Source organism: Carica papaya, chromosome 1 (genome assembly GCF_054855325.1).
Source record: "Carica papaya isolate Zhongbai chromosome 1, ASM5485532v1, whole genome shotgun sequence".
NCBI classification, from domain to species: domain Eukaryota; kingdom Viridiplantae; phylum Streptophyta; class Magnoliopsida; order Brassicales; family Caricaceae; genus Carica; species Carica papaya.
The window spans coordinates 20,978,950-20,998,202 of NC_142309.1; the positions used below are offsets into that span (position 1 = coordinate 20,978,950).

A 19,253-nucleotide genomic window follows, 5' to 3' on the forward strand; every position below is an offset into this window, starting at 1 on the left:
TGCTTTTTATTGAAATAAAGAAATTGCGTTTGATCCATCCCCTCTCTGTCTCTCTCATAAATAATCACTTTTCCAAAAAAAATTAATTTTATTCGTGTATAGAATCTTTTAATTTCATCGGACTGCAATATCATTTAGGCTCATGTTGCCAATTAGACGAAGCATGTTATGTTGAGAGGCATTATCAATTCCACAAAAATAAAAATAGTTTGTATTCTAATTAAAAAAGTAAATTAAGTCTTTTTTTTTTTTTCCTTTATTAGAAATTGAAGTGCAAATTACTTTCCTTATCTGAATTGCCAAACGTGAATAGTTGTTGAGTTTTGATTAGTTAACAAGAAAAATAATTAGAAGTGTCTTATGTTGTAATCTAGAAGCCTGACTTTAATTGAAAAAAGATAAACGTTACGTTCTATATCCTTCATTTATTGAACTTTTTCCTTCATTTTCATGGTTTCCAACTTCGTACTTGTCAACAACCCAAAGCTTAACAACCATACTTCGTGAATAACAACAGACGTCCAAACATCGGTGAACTCCCATAAACTGCCTCAAGGTAAACCAGTTGACACAGAGATCGAAAATGGCCACCAAAAAGATCCCATTGAAGATTCGTTTCCTAATCGGGGCGCATAAAATCGTCAGTAACACCTTTTGCCACTCCAATCAAACCGTAAACCGCTCACTTCTCACTCTCTTCGATTTCACGAACACTCCCGACAAGATTCCTCGCCATGGAGTCTCCTCTTCCGACACCCTCATCGACGTCTCTCGAAATCTCTGGATACGTCTCTTCACGCCGCCCGCCGGAGACCAGGCCGGTCTTCGCCCAGTCATCGTATACTTCCATGGCGGGGGATTCACTTTCTTTACCCCTGCCTCATTTGTCTACGACAATTTCTGTCGCCGCCTGGTAAGGGAGCTTGGAGTCGTCGTCGCCTCCGTCAATTATCGTCGTTCGCCGGAGTATCGCTATCCAATCCAATACGATGACAGTTTCGACGCCTTGAAATTCATTGATGATAATTTCGATAAGTGCTTCCCTTCCGGATTTGCCGATCCCAAGAGGTGTTTCTTAGCGGGAGACAGCGCCGGCGGTAATTTGGCTCATCACGTGGCGGCGAGAGCTAGTGAGCACGAGTTTCGGAATCTGAAGATCAAAGGCATGGTAGCAATACAACCGTTTTTCGGAGGAGAAGAAAGGACGGAATCGGAGATCCGAAATGGCGGGTCGTCATCAGCTCTCCCACTAAAGCGTACGGACTGGTTCTGGAAGGCGTTTTTGCCGGAGGGAACAGATAGAGACCATCCGGCGGCGAACGTTTCTGGCCCGAATGCGGTAGAGATTTCGGGGATGAAGTTTCCGGATACACTGGTTATTGCGGGTGGATTGGATCCACTGCTGGATTGGGAGAGAAAGTACATGGAATGGTTGAAGAAAGGAGGAAAAGAGGTCGAGTTGGTGGAGTACGAAAATATGTTTCATGGTTTCGTGGTTTTTGAAGAGTTGACTGAATCATGTTTAGCTCTCGAGAAGATGAAGGATTTCATTCAAAAGCGTTAGGCTTCTTCCAGCTGAATCAGCTTTCAGGCTTCACCTACTTTAATTAGTATAACTATAAATAATTATGAAAATAATAATTATTAATAGTTGTTTGATCTCGAAATTGTTTGCAGAAATCTCAATTTTTTTTTTTTTTTTTTTGGGTTAAATTAAGTTCTTTTGGACGTTGTTTTGAACTTCAAGAAAATTATATGTACATGTATCTGTCTGTGTGTGTATATGTATAGATAGATATAGACGTGCACATGTCAAATGGTAAGCAATAATTATAACGATGCTTCAGTGATTGTACGGATATGGAGGACGACAAACAATTAGGCCCATCTTGCTCGATCATTCACAGGCTTACCTAAATTAACAGACTAGAATGGACGACTGGAATTCATGAAAACGAAAGTTAAGAAATTCACGAATCTGATTCAGGTTGGAGTGCAGCTTTGTTAATCTTACAGGTCGGTCATATTACCAACCAGGTTTAACTTGATACAGATGTGTGTCTAACTTTAAATCTAGTTATATTCGGTGTTTAAGATCGATTTAACACACTGGGAGATAAATATCGATTTTATTAGAATGATATAAAATATTCAATGTAAAATTACAATTACATATTTTAATTTACAAAATTTAAAATATATTATTTAAGTTTTATAAGAGTTTTTTTTTTTAAATTCATCATTTTATAATTAAACTAAGTATTTATATAAATTTTTCAAAATTATATTGATTTATTGTAAATATAGTCTTTAATCAATTTACTCATTATAGAGTTTATTTATAATTAGTATTAATTAATAAGACTGTGACAATAAATATAATAAGCGAGTTCTTCTATATAACAATATTTCATAATTAATAATGCTATAAAATTTTTTCTTGTAATATTTTAATTTGTTTGATTTAATTTTTTATCGTTTACGTTATTTTATTCTTTTAAGAGCTATTGTTTTGCAGCTTTTTTATTTTCTTTTTTTTTCGTAACTAATAATAATAAGAAAATTTAACGTATTTTATGTAAAAAAGCGAACAAATTAATTTTTGTAAATATTTTTAATTAATAAAAAATTTAAAATACTTCATCAGCAATATTATTTCTTATCCATTTTCAATGGGCCGGGTTGAATATAAAATTAGAATTATTTAAATGGGCTCTACAAAGAAACATCTTTTGTGAATTGTAAGGCCCAATTACTGGCTGGGCTTATCAATAGGATTCATGATGAAGCAACCTAATGTTCTTCCAAAGTCCAACCAATCAAACTAAATTTTGATTTATTATATTTTAACTTTGTGCTTTTTAAATTTATATTATTTATATAACAATATTATATTGTTGAAAATGAATTTTAAAGTGTTGAAATCTTAATTAGTAAAATTGCCATGATTAGTTTCTGTTACATTTTCACTTTTTTTTTTTTTTTAATTTTATTTTTTTCTTCTCTAAATGTATATATACTTTTATATATAGACACTAGAAAAATAAAATATATGATGTGTCTTAAAATTCTATGTATTCGTAATTATATTAGAGGGTGTTTTTATTTTTATATATATAATTAACAAAAATCAAAGATGTTATAATGTAAGTGAAAATTAATGTCCAAAATTCTTTTATTTTTTTTTTAATTTTAAATCGGGAGAGTTATTTGTTTCGATCTCTATTATTCTGTCCATAATAGGTATAAGTGTTTATTCAGATTTTTTTTTTCACTATTAAGTGATAAGGTCAAAATTATTTTGATATAATTTTTCTTTTTATAAATAAAAAAAATTAAATTGTAATAAGATATGTTTGACATATGTAAGAATCTTGTAAATTAAATAGTAAAGTGAATTAAAATAATAATTTTCAATAAACAAATTCACTAAAACAATCCTTGTGAATAATTTTAAAAATTAAATTTTAGATTTAGTCTACGTGCAATATTCGTGTAACACCCAAGAATTATTATTATTATTATTTTATTGTATTATTTTTAATTAATTCTAAATAAATATAATTAAATATTAATAGAATTTAATTTATTTTAAATTATTTTAATAGAAATAATAATAATAAAAACAATAAAAATGAAAAAAAAATCTTAGGGATTTAATTGAAAATAATTTTGAAAAAAGGGGTGAAAATTTGGGTTCTATGGGTCTTTTTGAAAGAAAATTTGAAAATCGGGGTGTCAAAACGTAATTTAAAAAAATTACGCTACGTCAGCTGTCCGATCAGCAACTCCGGCCAACCAGAACGCGCCGCGTGGCAGAGACATTGACGCGGGAGGCCACGTGGAAGGGAGCCACGTGGGTAATCCGCGTGCGCGCGATCGAACGGCTGAGATCTGTTCCCGCGCGCACAAACAGCCAGGATAAAAAACGCGCACGGACGACCCAAATTGCACGCGCATAGACGACCCAGATTGAATCGCGCACAGACGGCTCAGATTGCATCGCGATGAACGGTCTAGATTCATTTCTTTTTTAATCGCGATCGGACGGCCCAGATTAAATCACGATGGACGGCTCAGATTAAAAGCGAAAGGTTATAAATAATCTCATCCACACCAAAACCCTAACCCTAGTCGCTAGATCCCTCGCTGGAGAAGACAGTCCAGCCGCCGGGGAGCCGACCACCGCCACTCGCTGCCGTACCGGAACACTTTTCGGCCGCCAAACGAGGTAAAAATTCTTCCATTAGCTCAAAATTCGATTCTAAACCCAATTGCGGCCAAATTAGAGCCAAAACACCAGCCAATTGGCTGAAAAATGCTGCTGAAGCCCAGTGGTGCTGCCGCGGATTGTCTCGATTTTTGTCTCTGATGAGGCCCTTCTTGATTCCCGTTCGATGTAATTTTTTCACCATTGTGATCACCGTTCCCTCCTCTACAGGTTGACCGGAGCAAAACACCAAATCGCGATTCGAGTCGGAGGAGCCGCCGCACCGGAGAGCCCCGCCGCCGGTAAGTTTCGGTTTTCGATTTTTTTTCGGCCCACCGAGGGTCCTAGGGGTGTTTTCTCATAGGAACCAATGCAAGTTTGGCTGAATTCAGCAGAAAACGGCCGAAAACAGCCAACCCAAGGCGGATCACCACCGCTCACGGCGGCGCCGTCGCCGGAGCACGGCGGAGCCGCCGTGCTGGAATTCTGAAATTGGCCGAATAGGCCTTGGGTCGGATTTTTGAGTTATTTGGGACTGTGTAGGTACTGTAAGCGCATTTCAGTTCCCAAAAAAAAAATTCAGGGAATCTAGGGACTGCTTGTAGGCGAGTGAAAATCTGATTTTCGACGTCGAATTAAGTAAGGACCCCTCACCCTATTTCCTATCACGGGATTAAAGTTTAATAAATGATAAAACTGTATTTGTATAAATTAAATAGATATGCATAATTTATTACGATTGCTAATGGAGCTCGAACCGGACATCTTTCTCTGTTAGTTCCTGTTTGATTTATTTTACAGTCTAAATGCAGTATGGTATCTGATTTAATTATTATATGGTTTTTAAATGCATGAATCATTGTTTACTTCATTCCGACCTGACTTTGTGAATCTAATGATATGCTTGCCTTGTTGGATGGTTATTGATTGCTTTAGTATTCACGTTTATGTGGGAAACAGGAAACTAAGAAAAAAATAGGAAAGAGGTGTGAATTAATGAATGGATAAGTTGACAGCTTCACTAGATATCCTAGGAGATGGTGGACGAACCGGGTCCATAGGGAACCCTGCTGGGAACATTGTCTCATACCGGACGGGGTATGGAGACTTTAAATATTTTGGCGCTCATACCAGACGGGGTATGGGGACGGCCTGCTTCACCCTCATACCAGACGGGGTATTGAGGTTTATTGTTCGGCGCCTATACCGGACGGGGTATGAGGACAGCCCTGGAAATTAAGTTTATTAAGGGAAGGGTTCACGTATAGCGGGGACCCCTATGGATCCCCATGGATACTAGTAGGTTGATGAAAAAGGGGGCAACTGTTATTTGATGATTGAAATATAAAAGTATGATATATGCTATGTTACAGATTATGTATGAATTCATGATATCTATGATGTTATTATTTTTCATGGGTTGTTTTTATAAATCCCACTGAGGTAAGTGGACGGTACATGGTTTGATTTTTTATAAATGAATCTATTCAAAATTTGTGTTCCATTGGTTGTTTTTAGTTTTCTACCAACCTTTACTTCTGTAACAGTAATATAGTATGATGTCTTTACTGGACTAGTGTAACTCATTACTTACTTAACCATTTCAGATCAGGAGGACTTGGTTCCCGAGCCCAATCCACAAGAAGACGGTGAATGCCTAGATGTTTATTAGTTTCTTTATAGTCTTTCATTTCTAGTATTTCCTTTAGAGGACCTTTTTTTTTTATATTGTTAGTACGTTTAAGTTATTGTGTAAGGGATATTAATCAGAACCTTTTATTTCGCTTCTGCACTCATATTCTTTACATATATTTCCTTTGAAATTTCTAGGGTCGTTACAATTCGGGTCCGAAATTTGGTATGGGATCAATTTTAGTATTTATAAAAATAAATAAATAAATTATTTTTAAATTAATTTAATTTATTTTTATTAAATTATTTGAAAAAATAGATTTGGGATGTAATCGAAAGTAATTTTGGAAAAAATGAGTGAAAATTTGAGTTCATGGATGTTTTTAAAAGAAAAATTAATACAAAAAAAATTCATCCACACGAAACGGTCCAGTCAGCAATTTCGACGAATCGGAACACGCCGCGTGTCAAAACACGTTGACGTCGGTGCCACGCAGGAGGCCACATGGACGATCCACGTGCCCAGTGATCCGACGGCTCAGGTTTAATCTCGCGCGCGTGAATGATTAAGATTCGTTTCCTCTTTAGGTGGGATCCGACGGACGAGATCAATCACGATGGATAACCCAAATTTGCCCATGCAATCAGCCTACACAAGTAAAGATTGAATGACCCAAATCGACGCGGGATGAGTATATAAATATCGCGTTGTAGGGGAACCCTAACCCTAGCCGCCCTACCCTCGCCAGAGAAGGGGACCGACCCCCAGTCATCGCCGCACTGTAGCCACTGTCGACCACCAAAAAAGTAAAATTCTCCCATACCCGCTTGGAATTTGATTTCGAGTATCCCAATCGCCATATCGGAGCAAAAAGGCGGCGAATGAGCCAAAAATTGTAGGCAAAGTCCAGCAGAGCTACGACGGCTGAAACCCAAAACCCCTTTCGATGAGCGATTTTTCGTTTTCTGTTTTACGCAATTTTTTGATCATTATGTTCATTGTCTTTTTCTGTGCAGATTAGCAGAAGAAGAAATCCCAGTTGCGAAGGAGAACCGATAGAGCCGTCGTACCAGGAGACCCCCTCGCCAATAGGTTCAGTTTTTTTTGTTATTTTTGGCCAATCAAGGCCCTTTAACGCATTTTTTCACAGGAATACGTATAAAACCGGCCACAATCAGCCAAAACTAACCCAAATCGGCAGAGCTGAGGTAAACCACTGCAGTGGGTGGTGGAACCGATGCTAGAGCACGGCGGCACTGCCGTGCCAAAACCCTAAAATTACCCAAAAAGTGTTTTCAACACCAATTTTAAATTTTTTGAGTATTTTTAGGTACATGACGAATATTTTGGGTTTCTGCAAGAAAAATTCAAGAAAGTCGAGACCCGTTGGGGGGCGTAGTGGACAGTTCGACATTGCGAAACATCGATCCAGGTAAAAATTCTTCACTCTATTCTCGGTTATGGTAAACTAAGGATTAATAATCGATAATTGTGTATTTTGTGAAAAATTAGAAGAACCCTAAAAATATTATAAGTCAATAGTGGAGTTGGAACCGGTTAATTTTCATTTATTCTGATTCTCCGCTTATTTTTCTGTACTGTCTAAATTGCTTATTATTATAGTGTGCATGTTTATATTGATAGTTTTTATAATCTTCTCGATTATCGGGGTTATTTGGTATAATACCCTTAATTAATTTTAATATATTTAAAATTAATGAATAAATATATTTTTTAAAATTTTAAATTTTTATTTAATATAAAAATGAAGAAAAATAAGTTGATGATGAAATTGAAAATAATTTTTTGAAAAAAGGGTGAAAATTTGAGTTCTGGATGTGTTTTTAAAAGAAAAATTAGAAACGGGGGATCAAAACGTAATTTAAGAAAAATATGCCAAGTAGGATGCCCAATCAGCAGTCAAGACAAATCGAAGCACGCTGCGTGGCAAGGCACGCTGGCGCAATGCCACATGGGAGGCCACAGTGGCAATCCACATGACTGCGATCGGACGGTGCAGATTTGTTCCTGCTCGTGTGGACGGTTCAGATCCGTTTTTCCTTTAAATGCGATTGTATGGTCTAGATCAAATTGTGATGAACGGTCCAGATTTACTTCTTATTTAAATACAATTAGATGATTCAGATCAAATCACGATGAATGGTTTATATTCACTTCCTATTTAAACATGATCAGACGATACAGATCAAATGCGATGGACGATCCAGATTAAAAGGAGACGAATATAAATAACCCACTTCACACTAAACCCTAACCCTAACCCTAACCGCTAGACCCCCTACTAGAGAAGAAGAACCAGACGCCGGGAAGGGAGCCAATTGACTCCCACTGCCACGCTGGAGCCACTTCCAACCGTAAAAAAAGATTAAAAAAATTTTATTTGCTCGAAATTTGATTTTAAACACCCGATGGTCAAATCGGAGCAAAAGACCGACGAATGAGGTAGCAACTGCGGGTAAAGCTTGACGGCCTTGCCGCAGAAAAAAGCAAAAACTGCCTACGATGAGGTCATTTCCAATTCCTGTTTCGTGTAATTTTTTCATCATTATAATCATCATTCCTTTTTCTACAGGTTGGGCGAAGCAAAACACCAATCCCGAAGGTGAGCCGACGAAGCCACAAAACCCTACTGCTAGTAAGCCTCTGTTTTTTAACTTCTTTCGCCCAACCGAGGCCTCTTAACATGTTTCCTCGCAGGGAAGAGTACAAAACCTGTCGAAATGAGATGAAACTGGCCAAAAACAGCCATCCCGAGGTAAAACACTACTGCAGGCGGCGGTGCTGTTGCCGCAGCACGACAACGCTGCCGTGCTGAAATCCCAAAATTGGTTGAAAAGGGTTTCTAACACTAATTTTAGATTTTTAGGTATTTAAAGCATATTTTAATCTCCGAAAAGAAATTCAGAGAAACCGGGGACCTCCAGTAGGCGTAGTTTAAAACTTAACGTTTCAAACATCGATTCGAGTAAGAATCCCTCACCTTATTCCCTATTATGGAATTGAAGTTTAATTATAAAAAAAATAGTATTTTATGTAATTTAAAAATATAGATAATTAAGGTTACTAATGGAGTTGGGATCGATTATTTATTATTGTTTGCTATGTTTAATTGATTGATTGATTGATATTACAGGTTCGAATGCATAATAATACACTGAAATTGGTATGATAATTCGATTGTGTTTCCTTGATGCATGTATTGCTTGTTTTACGTGATTTACAGTTAATTGGGAAACTAAAAATTGAAGGTAAATAGAAAATTGTTTGATTTAGTGAATGGATGAATGGTAGTCTTACTGGATATCTTGAGAGATAGTGGACGGATTGGGTACATAGGGAACCCTACCGTGAACGTTGCCTTATACCAGACGGGGTATCGAGGATTTGTATTTTGGCGCTCATACCGGACAGGGTATGAAGACGACCTGTTTCACCCTCATACCGAACGGGGTATGGGAATGGGCCGTTAGTTAAAAATATTGAATAAAGGTTCACGCGTCGTAAGGACATCCCTATGGACCCCCATGGATACCAGTTGGCTGATAAAGGAGAAAGTTGTTGTTCCGACTTGTTGAAAATGAGATTATAGTATTATTTATGTTATTGCCTCTATAGGTCAATTTTGCAAATCTCAATACGGTAAGTATGTAGTAAATGATTTTATTCATGAAAAATGAATTTACTTAAATTGATAGCTCTATTTGTTATTTTTATGATTTCTAGCAACCTTCATTTATTTTTCGGTGAGTAGCGTGATATTTTTACTGGGATAGTATAGCTCACTCTTTCATTAACCATTTCAGATCAAGAGAATCAAGATCTAGACCCCGATCCATAAGAGGGTTGTGGGTAGAACGTTCAGTTTGTTTACTTTTCTTGTATTTCTTTGATTATAGTTGTTCTTTTAGAAAAGTCATTCCCGTAGCCCTATTGAGTATCATGAATTATTGTGTAAGGAATGTAAACTCTAAAAGTATTATTTCGCTTCCTCACTTAATTTATAATTTATTTGCCTTCAAGTTCTGGGTTGTTGCAGTTGGTATCAGAGCTGCATTTCTCGGAACTATTCCTTACACAAAAACCCTTGGAAACACCAAAGAATGAATTATCACTCAACTATTTCTTGTAAAATGCAGGTATAAATAGATGAGGAGATGAATACCCCACTAAACCGAGCAGTCCGAGAGGGTTTGCTTCGATAGGATGTTGACTGATTGTTTGAAAAACTGGAGAGACTCATCGCTGTCCAGCAGGCTCGGGAGGAAAGGAGGGAGCTTCCTGACCCTCTCTCGCTGCCACAGGTCGAGCCACCCCTACAGTAAGAGGATCCTGAGCCACCCCAGTACGACCCTACTCCTCCACAGTACCATCCAGCACCACCAGAGTATGATCCAGTGCCCCAGCCACAGTACTACCCGGCGCCGCCATAGTATAACCTGGTGCCCTAACTGCATCACAAGCACAATCCAGTCCATCTCCCACGGGACCCAGTTCCTCCCATGATGGACCCAGACTACATTGAGAGGTATAAAAGACTAAACTCATCTACTTTTGTAGGGGAATCCTCCTTTGAAGAGGCCGAGTACTAGTTAACTGAGACAGAGAAGAACTTCATGACTCTTGGGGTGATTCACGAACAGAGAGTTATACTTGCTACCTACATGCTGGTGGAAGAGGCAAGCTGCTGGTGGCAACTCAAGCAAGCCACCCTGTCCATTCCAATCAGTTGGGAACAATTCTTGGTGGCCTTTAATGTAGAGTACCTCTTAGAACATCTCCGACATCTGAAGAAAATGGAGTTTGCACACCTGGTCCAGGGTGACATAACTGTATCAGAATATGTTCGAAAGTTTCTAGAGTTGAGCCGGTATTCCCTTAAGAGCATGATGGATGAAGGCAAGAAGACAAGAAAGTTCGAGTGGGGTCTCCATCCTGAGATCATACAACAGCTGTATGTATTCGAGCTAAGTACTTACTCAGCTGTCCTAGCTAAAGTACAACTAGTGGAGAGGAACCTTCGCATTTTCCCTCAAGCAGTAGAGAACCTCAGATCCTCGGCTTCACACTGCAAACCAGTACCTACTGCACCTGTTTAATAAAACAAGAGACCTAAGCCGATTACTCAGCCTCCTCCTCAAATTCTAATAATAGGACGCAGTAGGACTTGCCAACACTATGACAAGGATCATGAGGACCGACCTTGCTATCACCTCAACAATACTTGCCGCATATGTGAGAGTGCCCAACATTACGCGAAGGAGTGCTCGAGAAATTAGAACAAAGCCAGACCTCCTATATAGGATAGAGCTTATAACCTCACGCAGCAAGATGCAGAGGCCAACCCAGATGTGGTACATGATACGTACACTATCTGTAATCATCTTGCACATATTTTGATTGATACTAATGCCTCACATTCATTTGTTTCACATGCTTTTACATCAAACTTGAATGTATTACCTGAAAGAATTGATTGTATTGTTTGTGTCTACTCCTAGGAGTAGAACACTACTGGGCGAAGTTATATACAGCGCCTGTGTCATAAATTGTAACACTCAATAATTTTTTTCTTTTTATTTTTATTTTTTTAATATAGTTATTTGTTTATTTAATTTAATTTATTTTAATTTAATGAAAAAATGGGTAAAAATTTGTTAAGGATTAAGTTTAGAATAATTTTGGAAAAAAAGGGTGAAAATTTGGGTTCTGGGGGTATTTTTGAAAGAAAAATTAAAAATTGATGGTCAAAACGTAATTTAAAAAAATTACACCACGTCAGATGCCCGGTCAGCAGCCCCGACCAACCAGAACATATCAGGTGGCAGAGGCGCTGACACGGGAGGCCACGCAGGGGGGACCCACGTGGGCGATCTGGGTGCGCACAATCGAACAGCTGAGGTATGTTCCCGCACGCACAGACGACCCAACTTGAAATCGCGCACGGACAGCCCAGATTGAATCGCGCACGGATTGCCCAAATTGAATTGCGTTGAAAGATCCAGATTTACTCCCTATTTAATCGCGATCGGACGGTCCAGATCAAAAGTGATGGATGGCCTAGATCAAAAGTGGATGAGTATAAATAATCACATTTGCACCCAAACCGTAACCCTAGCTGCCAGAACCCATCACTGGAGAAAAATACCCAGCCATCGGGGAGCCGACCGCCGCCAGCCGTTACCGCACCAGAGCAATTCTCGACTGCCAAACGAGATAAAAATTTTACCCTTTGCTCAAAATTTAATTTTAAACACATCCATAACCAAATCAGAGAAAAAAGACCGGCTGATTGGCCGAAAAACACTGGCAAAGTCTGGCGGTGCCGCCGCGGAGTATTTCAAAAAATGTCTCCAATGAGGCCCTTCTCGATTCCCGTTCGATGTAATTTTTCCACCGTTGTGATCACCGTTTCCTTCTCTACAGATTGTCTGGAGTAAAACGCCTAACCGCAACGTGAGTCGGATGAGTCGCCGCACCGGAGAGCCCTGCCGCCGGTGAGTTTCAATTTTTATGTTTTTTGGGCCAATCAAGGGCCCTAAGTATGTTTTCTCATAAGAACTGATGCAAATTTGGCTGAATTCGACCGAAAACGGTCGAAAACAGCCAACCCGAGTAAGATCCGCCGTTCTGAATTTTTGAAATTGGCTGAATAGGCCATGGGATTGATTTTTGGGTTTATTTGGGACATTTGTAGATACCGTAAACGTGTTTCAGTTTCCGAAGAAAAATTCAGGGAACTTAGGGACCACCCGTAAGCACAGTAAACCATTTACCTTTTTAGCATCAAATCAGATAAAGACCCCTCACCCTATTTTCTATCATGGAATTGAAGTTTGAATAAATAATAATACGATATTTTGTGTTAATTTAGAATATGTGCATAATTGATTACGGATTGCTAATGGAGCTCGAACCATAAATTGTTCTCTGTTGGTTTATGTTGATTGATCTTGCAGTCTAAAAGCATGATGGTTTCTAGTTTATCTATTTTAGGGTTCAAATGCATGTATTACTGTCTTACTTGACCACTGTTTGATTTTGAGATTTGAGACATGATTGCATTACCTGATGCATGTTTATTTCTTTACATGATTATATTTAATTTGGTAACAGAGACTAAAGGAAAACAGGCAAGGGGTGTAATCAATTAAATAGATAAGACGACAGCCTCGCTAGATATCCTAAGAGATGGTGAACGGATCGAGTTCATAGGGAATCCTACCGTGAACGTTGTCTCATACTGGACGGGGTATGGAGACTTGGAAATTTGGTGTTCATATTAGATGACGTATGGGGACGACTCGCTTCACTCTCATACCAAACGGAGTATTGATGTTTTAATGTCTTGGCGCTCATACTAAACGGGGTATGGGGACGGTTCTGTAATTAAGATTATTAAGGGAAAAGGTTCACGTGTAGCGGGGACACCCCTATGGATCCCCATGGATACTAGTGGGCTGAAGAAACGAGAAACAGTTATGATTTAGTTATTGTTAATGAATATGAATTTATAATATGTTCTATGTTACTGATTGTGCATGAAGTTATGATCTGTATGATGTTATTATCTTTATAGGTTGTTTTCATAAATTCTACAATGGTAAGTGAACGGTAAATGGTTTTATTTTTTATAAATGTATTGTTTTAAATTTAGTGCTTCATTTCGTGATGTTTGTTTAGTACTTTTAAGTTATTGTGTAAGGGATGTAAACCTTATCTTTTATTTCGCTTCCGCACTTAAATTATTATATATTTCCTTTTGGGTTTTCGGGGTCTTTACATAAATATAGTAGATAGGAAATTGAGTGTGGACCTAATAGAGATTGACACAAGGGACTTAGATGTAATCCTATAAATGAACTTGCTAGCAGCGTATCACGCCACCGTAAATTGTTTTCGTAAAAAGCTTGTATTCAACCATTCTAATGAAGAATCATTTACAAATAATAAAATTCTTTAAACATTATTCCCTAATGATAATTTTTCCTATTATTAAGTATTTTAACTCGGTTGTTTTCTCCAACTAGGCAAATTTAAGAAAGAAATTTGTATTTGAGAGATTCTGGTAGTCCGAGACTTCTTAGATATGGTCCCAGATAAACTACCCAGACTGTCAGTGGATAGAGAAATTGAATTCACCATAGATCTTCAACTTGGCACCCAACCTATTTCGGTTGCTTCTTACCACATGAGTCGTGTTGATATGAAGGAGTTAAGAAAACATATCAATGAATTATAGGATAGTGGATTCATCCGACATAATGTATCCCCTTGGGGTACCGGAGTCACATTTGTAAGGAATGAGGATGGGATGTTAAGATTATGTATTGACTACAGAAGACTGAGCAACGTCACGATTAAGAACAAGTACTCCCTCCCCAAGATCGATGACCTTTTTGATTAGTTGTAGGGTGCCTAGGTCTTCTCCAAAATAGATCTGCGTTCAGGTTACCATCAGGTAAAGATCAAGGCAGAAGACATTCCCAAAATAGTTTTTCGAATTAGGTAGGGACACTATGAGTTCTTGGTCATGCTATTTGGACAACCCAACGCACCAATCATCTTCATGAATTTGATGGACAGAGTTTTTAGACAATTCTTGGATCAGTTCGTCATTATATTTATCGATGATATCTTGATCTATTCAAACAGCAGAGAGGAACACACTCACTATCTAATTTAGGTTTTGCAGGTTCTCAGAGAAAAAAAGTTGTATGCAAAGCTGAGTAAGTGTGGGTTCTGGTTCGAATAGACTACCTTCATATGACACATCATATCACGAGATAGACTGTCAGTGAAACCCGAAAAAGTTGAGACAGTGCTCAGCTAGGAAAAATTAACCTCGGTCAAGGATATTCGTAGCTTTCAGGGAATCACAGGTTATTACCGCAGGTTTGTGGGAGGATTTTCTAGTCTAGCTGCTCCTTTGACTCGGCTCACAAAGAAGAACGTCAAGTTCGAGTGGAACAAAGACTATGAAAAGAGTTTTTAAGAGTTAAAGAAGTGGTTGACTACCGCACCTGTGTTGGCTTTATCAAGCAGGACAGGTGGATATACAGTTTATAGTGATGCCTTCTACCTGAGATTGGGTTATGTTCTAATGTACGATGAGAAGGTCATAGCCTATGGGTCAACGTATTGAAGAGTTATGAGAAAAACTACCACATCCATAACTTAGAACTTGCCATGATTATCCACGTCTTGAAGACTTGGTGTCATTACTTGTATGGGGAGACCTTTCAGATCTATACCAACCATAAGAGCTTGAAACACAAATTCACTCAAAATGATCTCAACATACGTCAAGGAAGATGGATAGAACTCCTTAAGGACTATGATTGCAATATCTTGTATCACCCAGGTAAGGGCAACGTGGTAGCCGACGCACTCAGTAAAAAAAGTACAGGTACACTAGCTCACTTGATGATTTCAGGATGTAGGGTAATAAGGATCGCACAACAGGTAAAACTTTAGGACCTGAAGAGAGTCACATGTTTGGCCCACCTGATTGTTCAACCTGAGTTGATCGGGAGAATAAAGGAAGCCCAATCCGCTGACACCATCCTAGCAGCCCTCAAGAAAGATGCCGAATAGGGAGTTAATTCAGAATTTTGAGTCTCTGTCGATGGGTTGCTGAAATTTCATGACAGGGTGTGTGTTTCATATGATAGTGAGCTGAAAAGGGACATCATGACAGAAGTCTATAACTCAAAGTTTGTCATGCATCCCAGAAGTACTAAGATGTATCAAAGTATACGATCTCGATTTTGGTGGAACGGGATGAAAAGATATGTGACTGACTTTCTTTCTAAATTTTTAGTATGTCAGCAAGTCAAGGTAGAACATCAACGCCCAGGCGAACTACTTCAGCCATTACCAATTCCGGAGTGGAAGTGAGAGCATATCAAAATGAATTTTGTGACAAGATTTCCTAGGGCACACTTAGGACATGATGCCATTTGGGTAATTATTGACCGATTCACCAGGTCTTCTCACTTCTTGGCCATCAGGATGACTGACCTCTTGAACAAGCTAGCAAAAATGTATAACCGGGAGATAATCAAGCTACATGAAGTGCTAGTGACAGTAGTGTCTGACAAGGATCACAGGTTTACTTCTTGGTTCTGGTTTAGTTTTCAGCAAGCCATGGAAACAAAACTGTCTCTTAGTAGTGCATTCCATCCTCAGATTGATGGACAATTAGAAAGGACAATCCGCACACTTGAGGATATACTCCGAGCTTGTGCTTTTGACTTTAGGGGCTATTAGGATGATCATTTATCCCTAATAGAGTTTGCCTACAATAACAGCTACCAAAGAAGTATTGGCATCGCTCCGTACGGGGCGTTGTATGGCCGTCAATACAGATCGTCGATCTGTTCAGAAGAAGTGGGTGATAAAAGATTGTTTGCTCCAAATCTTGTGAAGGAGATTACAATCAAAATAGTTAAGATGAAAAATAATATCCAGACGGTTCAGAGCAGACAAAAGAGTTATGCAGATATTCGGAGGAGAGATTTGGAGTTTGAGAAAGGTGATTGGGTCTTCCTTAAGGTCACTCCATTCAAAAGAATCAGTAAGTTTGACAAGAGGAGAAAACTAAATCTCTGGTTTATTGAGCCATATGAAATCTTAAATAGAATTGGAACCGTCGCCTACAGACTAACACTGCCTCCAGAACTTTTCAAGGTCCATAATGTGTTTTATGTGTTCATGCTACGCAAGTACAACGCAAACCCTTCTCATGTCTTGGCCCATGAGTCTCTTTCACTCCAAGAGGATCTGTCCTACGAGGAGGTACCAGTCGGTATTGTGGACCAAAAGAGCATAGTACTCCACAATCAAAAAATTTCTTTCGTTAAGGTCCTATGACAGAATCACACACAGGAAGACACCACATGGGAGCTAGAATCATATTTCAGAGCTAATATCCCCAACTGTTTGATTGAGTGAGAGAGAGATAAATTTGAGAGACCAAATTTCTTTTAAGGGGGAGAGAGTTGTAATACCCTTAATTAATTTTAATATATTTAAAATTAATATATAAATATAATTTTTAAAATTTTGAATTTTTATTTAATGTAAAAATGAAGAAAAATAGATAGATGATGAAATTGAAAATAATTTTGGAAAAAATGGGTAAAAATTTAGGTTCATGGAGTGTTTTTGAAAGAATATGCCACGTAAGGCGCCTAGTCAGTACCCCCAACAAACCGGAGCACGTTGCATGGCAAGGCACACTAGCGCAATGCCACATGGAAGGCCACGCTGGCAATCCGTGTGACCGCGATCGGATGGTCCTGATCTGTTCCTACGTGTGTGGATGGTCCGGATACATTTTCCTTTTAAACGTGATCGTACGGTCCAGATCAAATCGTGATGAACGGTTCAGATTCACTTTCTATTTAAATGTGATTGGATGGTCTAGATCAAATCCTGATGAACAGTCCAGATTCATTTCCTATTTAAACGCGATCGGACAGCCCAAATCAAACGTGATAGACGACCTAGATTAAAATGAGACATATATAAATAATCCACTTCGCACCAAACCCTAACCTAGCCGATAGACCCCCCGCAAGAGAAGAAGAACTAGACACCAGAAAGGGAGCCGACCGTCTCCCGCCACCGCACCTCAGCCACTTTCGATCGCCAAAAGAGGTAACGAAATTTCTATTTGCTCAAAATTCAATTTTGAATACCCCCATGGCCAAATTGGAGCAAAAGAACATGCAGATGAGTTGAAAATCGCGGGTAAAGCCCGACGATGCTGCCGCAGGAAAAAGTAAAAACCACCTCCGGTGAGGCCCTTCCCGATTCTCGTTTCGTGTAATTTTTTTACCATTATAATCACTATTACTTTTTCTACAGGTTAAGCGAAGCAAAATGCCAACCGTGAAGGCGAGTCGGTGAAGCTGCCGCACCGGAAACCCTGCCGCCGGTAAACCTCTATTTTTTAACTTTTTTCGACCAATCGAGATCTCTTAACGTGTTTTCTCATAGGGAGGAGTACAAAACCAGCAGCCTGAGGCAAACCACAACTGCGAGCGGCAGTGCCGTCGTCGGATCACAGTGGTGGCACCATACCAGAATCCTAAAATTGGCTTAAAAGGGTTTCTAACACCGATTTTTAGTTTTTTGAGGTATTATTAGGTATTTAGAGCGTGTTTTAATCCTCGAAGAAAAATGCAAAGAATCTGAAAATTGCAAGTTGACGCAATTTAAAGGTTAGCGTTTCGGATATCAATTCGAGTAAGAATCTCTCACTTTATTCTCTGTTATGGAATTGAAATTTAATTATAAAAAATATGATATTTTACGTAATTTGAAAATATCGATAATTAAATGTTACTAATGGAGCCGGGATCGGTTATTTATTACTATTCGTCATGTTTAATTGATTGATTGATTTTACAATTTTAAATGCATGATAATACACTAGAATTAGTATGATAATTCAATTGTGTTTCCTTGATGCATGCTTTGTTTATTTTACGTGATTTACAGTTAATTAAAAAACTAAAAATTGAAAGTAAGCAGAAAATTTTTTGATTTAGTGAATGAATGAATGGTAGCCTTACTGGATATCCTTGGAGATGATGGACGAACCAGGTACATAGAGAACCCGACTGTGAACGCTGACTCATACTATATGGGGTATCAAATATTTGTATTTTGGCGCTCATACTGAACAATGTATGAGACCAGCCCATTTCACCCTCATATCGGACGGAGTATTAAGGGATAATATCTTTTGGCACCCATACTGGACGGGATATGGGGATGCCTCGTTAGTTGAAAAGGTTGAATAAAGGTTCACCCGTTGTAGGAACATCCCTATGGACCCCCATGGATACGAGTAGCCTAATAAAGGAGAAAGTTGTTGTTCCAACTTGTTGAAAATGAGATTATAGTATTGTTTATGTTATTGTCTCTATAGGTTGGTTTTGCAAATTTCGCTATGGTAAGTATGCAGTAAATGATTTTATTCATGAAAAACGAATTTAGTTAAATTGAGTGCTCAATTAGTTATTTTTATGATTTTTACCAACCTTCATTTATGTGTCGGTGAGTAGTGTGATACTCTTACTGCGCTAGTGTAACTCACTCTTTCATTAACCATTTCAGATCAAGAGGACTAAAATCCAGAACCCGATCTATAAAAGGGTTGTGAGTAGGACGTTTAGTTTGTTTACTTTTATTGTATTTTTTTTTATTATTAGTTGTTCTTTTAAAAATGTCATTCTCGTAACCCTATTGGGTATCCTGAATTATTGTGTAAGGAATGTAAATTCTAACGCTATTATTTTGCTTCCGCACTTAATTTATAATTTATTTGTCTTCAAGTTCCGGGTTGTTATATTTGGTCCCTTCTTACATGATTTATCT

The 19,253-nt window shown here is 38.3% G+C and overlaps 1 pseudogene; it reads left to right on the forward strand.

The window, feature by feature from the left end:
* Positions 1-370: 370 nt before the first annotated feature.
* LOC110808444 (putative carboxylesterase 18 pseudogene) lies at positions 371-1,740 on the forward strand (annotated as a pseudogene).
* Positions 1,741-19,253: the final 17,513 nt, after the last annotated feature.